Source organism: Anastrepha obliqua, chromosome 4 (assembly GCF_027943255.1).
Source record: "Anastrepha obliqua isolate idAnaObli1 chromosome 4, idAnaObli1_1.0, whole genome shotgun sequence".
In the NCBI taxonomy this organism is placed as follows: Eukaryota; Metazoa; Arthropoda; class Insecta; order Diptera; family Tephritidae; genus Anastrepha; species Anastrepha obliqua.
In genome coordinates, this window is record NC_072895.1 from 31,425,718 (window position 1) to 31,432,402 (window position 6,685).

The 6,685-nt window shown below is 41.6% G+C and overlaps 1 non-coding gene and 1 pseudogene across 1 annotated transcript; both read right to left on the reverse strand.

The window, feature by feature from the left end:
- Nucleotides 1-591: 591 nt before the first annotated feature.
- Nucleotides 592-792, reverse strand: LOC129246558 (U2 spliceosomal RNA). Its single transcript, XR_008582477.1, has one exon. It is a non-coding gene; the product is annotated as a U2 spliceosomal RNA (small nuclear RNA).
- A 219-nt stretch (nucleotides 793-1,011) lies between these two features.
- On the reverse strand, nucleotides 1,012-1,195 carry LOC129246583 (U2 spliceosomal RNA; annotated as a pseudogene).
- Nucleotides 1,196-6,685: the final 5,490 nt, after the last annotated feature.

A 6,685-nucleotide genomic window follows, 5' to 3' on the forward strand; every position in this document is an offset into this window, starting at 1 on the left:
TAAATCTTCTCCAGTCACTCGACGATTTTCCAATACGATATCATAAATTTGTTGTACGATTTCTGATTCTGATTTCTGTTCCTGTTTGTGGAGAACCTTGACGTGGATCGTATTCATGTGTTATACTACGCATATTTCTATTGTACTAATTCATAGCGAAAAGTCCGTTCGTTCATAAATTTCCTTTGCTTTTAATTCTCCAAAAATAAAAAAAAAATACCAGTCTAACGGTTAGACTTGATGTAAGTGAAACCTTCCGTAAAACAAACTGAGAGAGAATAAGACGAAAGCAGCATTAGGAGCGGGATAATTATAGGTTCATTATAATATTGCTATAAAGTTCATATTTTATTTTCTTCATTTTATCATTATTCATCCTCAATGTTTTCAATTTCAACAAATGATACGAGTGGCTTATGATAGATAAAATATGATACAAATGCTCTGGTTTCGATGTTGTCAAAAAAAATACCCAAACGGACCGAAGAAACAGACTTACAAATTTCTTCCATTTTCGTATACTTGTATTCATATAAAAATGTATGTCTCTTCCCACCAAAGCTAAATGTATTAGTATATTTCTTCTTGTATTTATTCAAGGCTGAAATCCCGGCGATACTGCAATACCGGGCCAACCCGTGGCAGAGGTGGAGAGCAAGCCCCTAAAACACTCCGCCCATTTCCAAAAATTAGTTTAACATTTGTTGTCCTCCCATGGAGGATCTATCAGATGTTAATCCGATAACCACACTACCTAAGTCAATAGATTTTCTAATAAACCTTTTGAGAATTACACTCTCACAAAAATTAATGTACGAAATGTTTATACCGATTCACTTAAACTGACTTTCAGTATCTAAACCAAAAAACTGTTTTCAATAAATAATCAGAAATGTCCTACAATGCAAATTTCAAAAAAAAAAAAATTCCATTTTCGTCTACATGTATTCATATAAAAATTTATGGCTCTTCCCACCAAAGCTAAATGTATTAGTATATTTTTTCTTGTATTTATTCAAGGCCGAAATCCCGGCGGTACTGCAATACCGGGTCACCCCGTGGCAGAGGCGGAGCAAGCGCCTAAAACACTCCGCCCATTTCCAAAAATCAGTTTAACATTTGTTGTCCTCCGATGGAGGATCTATCAGATGTTAAGCTGATAACCACACTACCTAGTCAATACATTTTAAATAATAAACCTAATAAACCTTTTGAGAATTACACGCTCACAAAAATTATTTATATCAACATATAATATAACGCTTCGTAACTAAATAACTTTTAGGCCAGCGACGACAGCATGGCGCGGTAGCCGAGCGACTAGCAATGTGAGCTTCCGATCCAAAATCCTTGGTTCGAATCACAAGAAAAAATAAAAGTCATTTTTATTTAGTTCGTCGCTACTTTTATATCAACATGTAATATAACGCTTCGTAGCCAAGTTGGTCACTTTTTTCGTTTCACTTTTCCTCAAATCACTCCCAACGATTCTAAAGAAGTTTTCACTTCAAAATTCAATCACTGCACGATTCTTTATTTTTCCCATTGTATAAAATACTGTAACACGTCAATATTAAATGGCTTGTAAATAAGGAATAAGTTAACAGAATGAAATGAAATTTAACATTCCTTCGTACGAAGAGTTTGCCAACATAGCAAAAAAAAAAACAAAATGTAGGCTAGTAACAGCGGCCTCCCTTATCGAACCGCTAAACTTATTGAACAACCTAGCATTTAATTTCGAACACAGGGAAAGTGAATATTTATTTTTCGCTCGATTCATTTGCTGTGCTGAGCTAGGCAGGTACGTAGGCAAAATGGTTGAAGTGCACCTCGTACTCCTCAAGTAGCACCAAAGCGCCGTTTTGATACCATTATGAGGCCTCCAATAGGAAGACATCTACAGCCAATCAGAGCTGTTGATGTAATGGATAAGATTGATTGGATTTAGGTTGGCGCGCGGCCTCAGGCTGTCGAAGAAAGGAGCTCCCAGTGACCTTAGTCATCTAGCTGCCAAACCCGGGCGTTTATAGAGAAAATGCGCTACAGTCTCCTTCTCTGAAAGGTTCCCACAGCTTCGGCAAGGAGGGTTAAATGGTAACCCTAGCTTTACCGCTAGTGTGCCGATTGTCCAGTGACCGGTAAATACAGCTACGAGTTTGGAAATTGAATGGCGAGGAGTCCAAAGAACTTTTTGAGTCCTTCGTATATCGTATTGAGTCCAAAGTGGTTTCGAAATAGCACATGAAGAAATGGAGCCCCATCTTTTCTGCACTTTTCTGAGAAATAATTTGCGCAGTTCCCTTTTAACAACTGTCAAGGGGATGCCGCTGACTGGGTAGGAGGTATCTGAGGCCAATTTAGTCCTCTTCCTGGCAAGCAATTTCATTTCCCTCTATGTCCCTATGTCCTGGAACCCAGATCAGAGAAAGGTTACCTGCACACCGTCAGTGAAGACAGAGGTGCAAGCTTCGGTGCAGATTTTGCTGAGCTAAATGGACTGTAAACATTTAACTCTTCTTCTTTAGAAGAAAATACCATCACCGTTTGCGAAAACATTCTCAAATATCAACGCAATTTGTACGGCATTTGGGACATGCACTTTTTTGTAACGAAATTCAAAGTGATATAATCCTGCATACTCGAAATTGTGCTATAAGTTTTGATGAAAAAGTGTTAAATTTTAAGAAATTGTCTTGATTCGTTTTTATTTGCACGAGGCTTAAAACTTGTATTTATCGGTTTTTTTAGGAAAGTAAACTCAAAAACGAAACAAATAAATAGTCAAAACTGCTCAATAAGTCCTATTTTAGTCATTCATATGAATGTATGTTTTTTTTTTTTTGGAGGTGGCAAAAAGCATTGAAAGCCGAAAAGTGTGAGACTTGTCTTTCGACTCACCCACTAAAAGCGCACCCAAGCCCCGTTTCCCTCCCGCGGAACAACCATTAAGTATTACTTCACGGGAGGGGGAGCAGTCTATTGCCTCTTCATGAAAATCTGCGCTATTGTTCAGCGCGACGCAGTTTGGTAATTACCATTCTTGCCATATTACTGACAGCGAACGAATGATCTTCTGAGTCAGGCATGATATCTACTAGGTTACTTACCATTATTGGCTTCCCAACCCTATCACTCAAATCTTCTCTTTCCAGTTCAAAACGAGGGCAGACAAAGAAAAAATGCTCTACAACTTCAACTAGCCCGCCACAAAAGGTTCAGTACGGGTCGTCTTCATGCTTAAATCTATGCAGATAAGATTTAAATCATCCATGTCCACCAAGTACTTGGGCAGGTAGAAATCTATCTGTCCATTTTTTCGATTTATCCATTTGGTGATATTCGTGATCAATCGATATGTCCATCGTCCGTTCATTGAGTTCCTTTTTTCCTCCTGCAACGTACGGATGTTTCGCTCCCGTCCAGCCTTTCGGTTAGTCAGCCGCGCCGGATCCGCTCGATGTTTTCTTTTATTTCGGCGAATTCAAGTGTAGTCAGCTTAACCAGTAGCAAACCCGCGATGAGTAATACAGCATCCTCCGATACGGTGCGAAATGCGCAGCACACCCTGAGGGCACATAACCGGTATACCGATTTAATGCCTTTCATGTATGAGCTGCAGTTTGTTGCTTCGACCCAGGCTGGTACGGCATATAGCTAGATAGACGATACCACATTGCTAAGTAGCTTCCTAGTAGCCTGCTTAGGGTCGCTCGTATTCATCGTAATACGTGTTAGCTTTCACTGCTTTATCGCTGGCGTATGTTAGGTGCTGATGAAAGCTCAACCTGTGGTCAATAATAACTCCAAGATATTTGATGTACAGCTTAGATTCGAGTACGTGGTCACCTACTGTGAGATTTGCTGTCTCAACTATTTTCCTACTACTGATAAGAACTGCTTCTGTTTTATGGTTTGCAAAGCTTAAACCACTATTGCGCAGCTAATATTTTGTAATTTCGATCCCTTGGTTGCAGATTGCTTCAGCCTGTTTGCAATGTCCTCAGCAAACCCAATGATTTGGGATCCCGTAGGTAGTTTGAGATGCAAAACTCCATCCAACATTATATTCCAGTGGAGTGGGCCCAGCACTGATCCTTGTGTGACTTCTCCTGTTACTCTGTATCTTTTAATTCCTTCGTCGGTTTTATATTGCACGGCTTTGTTAGAGAAGTAGCTCGCAACCATTTTCCGAATGTATACTGGGACTCAGAAGTTCTCTAGCGCACTAAGGATTTGGCCTCAGTGAACTGTATTAAATGCATTTTTTACGTCCAACGTTGTGACTAGGCACTATTCTTTACCTCCGTAGAGCCAGCGATAGCCTTCAATTGCTTTGTGAGCGATTCGCTTAACCGCCGTCACCGCATCTGTAGTAGAGCGTGTTTTACGGAGCCCATATTGAACGGCGGTAACCCTCCGGCACTATCACTTCTAGGCGATTCACAATCAGCCTTTCTAATATTTTGCGTGCTGTGACCAGCATGCATAGTGGACGGTAGCCTGAAGGATCTTTCGCCGGCTTAGAACCTTTGGGTATTAGCACTAGTTTTTGCGATTTCCACTCTTTGAAGAATGTGCAAGAGTTGTAAACATCCACAAAGATTTCTGGATGCTTTTGGATTGTCAACTTAAAGTGTTCATTCGAGATCGCATCAGGCTCGGGGGTATTATTACTTTTAATCTTCAGCTAGATTTCACTCTGCTTACTAAAGAAACAGAATAGTGCAGCCGTCAGCTCGTGGTAGTATGTTCCAAACATTTTCGAGGGCTCGGTCTTAATGTCCACTATCAAACAGCGGCCACTAACCTGGGGTACAGACGCTGACCAGGTAGCCGCTAACTGTCGTCGCTCCTGGATGTGTATTGCTCACCATGCATGGTGCGCGAGACACTCGTTTAATAAGGCAGTGTCTATTCACCTTTGACACAGTAACGATATCGGAATTGCTAGCTTTTAGACTGCATCCTTCGCTACTGCCGCTCATTGTAGGGTATTGTTTATTTTTATAAGACTTATTTACAACTAACCTGTTACTACAGTCCTTCCGGCTATCCGCAACTTGCCGACCCCCACGGTAGCTTAGAGCCCAGCTTAATCGCCCGATCCCGAACGGACCTGACTCCGTGTTGTTTTTTTTTTTTTTTTTTTTTTTTTTTTTTTTTTTTTGTTTAGGTGGCACAAAGCATTGAAAGCCGAAAAGTGTGGGACTCACCCACTAAAAATACACCCCAGCTCCGTTTCCCTCCTATCGCGGGACAATCGTTAGGTATGACTTCGCGGGAGGGGGAGCGGCCTATTGCCAATTCTTGAAAATTTGCGCTGTTGTTCAGCGCGACGCAGTTTGGAGATTACTATTTTTGCCATATTACATACAGCGGACCAATGTTCTTCTGCCTCTAACATAATTTCGAAATTGGCTTCCCCACCCTAGTGCCTAATTCCTCCCTTTCGAACGCAAATCGCGGACAGACAAGAAAACATGTTCTGCGTCTTCTACAGCTGGTGCACAATGAGAACAGTATGGGTCGTCTTCGTGCTTAAACCTATATAGACAGGATTTAAAACACCCATGTCCCGTCAGTATTTATTATATTATTTTAATAGTCTAACTGTCCATGCTTACGGTTAATCCATTTGGCTATTAAGGGAGTCAGACGGTACGCCCAGTGTCCGTTCAGGGACGAACTCCAACTTCCCTGCCATGAACGCAAGCTACGCTCTCTTGCTTCCTTGCGTGTTGTCTGTCGTTCTGAAGTAGCTTTGTTTTGGTAAACTTCAGCGTACTCTTTTGCCATTAAATTTATTGGGAGTAGTCCTGCCATAACCATAATGGCGTCTTCTGATACCGTTCGAAACGCACAGCGCACTCTGAGGGCACTCAGTCGATACACTGATTTCATACAACTCACATATGAGCTGCAGTTAGTTGCTTCCGCCCATGCTGGAGCTGCATACAGCAAAATCGATAAGACCTTGGTATTAAGTAGTCTCCTACGGTTTTGGCTAAGGCCTCTAGTGTTCATCATTTCGTTACTGCCTCTGCCATCGTTACTGCCTCTGCCGCTTTGCTGCTTGCGTATTATAGGTGATCTCTGAAGTTCAGCCTATGGTCGATTAACACGCCCAGGTATTTAATGAACGGGTTCGATCCTATGGAATTTTCCCCCACCATTATATTTGCCGACTCCACCTTCTTCCTGCTGCTAATGAGCACTGCTTCCGTCTTATGATCCGCAAGAGTTAGACCATTCTTTTACCATGCCGACAGCCTGGTTGCAGGTTGCTTCAGCTTGCTGTAGTACTTTAGCTACGACCATAACAGCGATATCGTCAGCAAACCCTATAATTTTGGACCCTGGGGGTAAACTGAGACGTAAGACTCCGTCATACATAATATTCCACAGCAAGGGGCCTAGGACTGAGCCTTGTGGAACTCCGCCAGTTATTTTATATTCCCTAACACCCGCATTGGTATTATAGCGAAGGGTTCTGTCAGTGAAATAACTGAATATAATCTTTCGTATATTACGTATTACGTTGGAACCTGGAAGCAATCAAGCGCCGTCAGAATCTGGTTCCAGTTCGCGGTATTAAGGCATTCTTTACGTCTAGCGTTGCCATTAGACAGTATTCCTTGCTACCGTATAACCACCGAGTGCCTTCGATTGCGTTCTGCGCAAT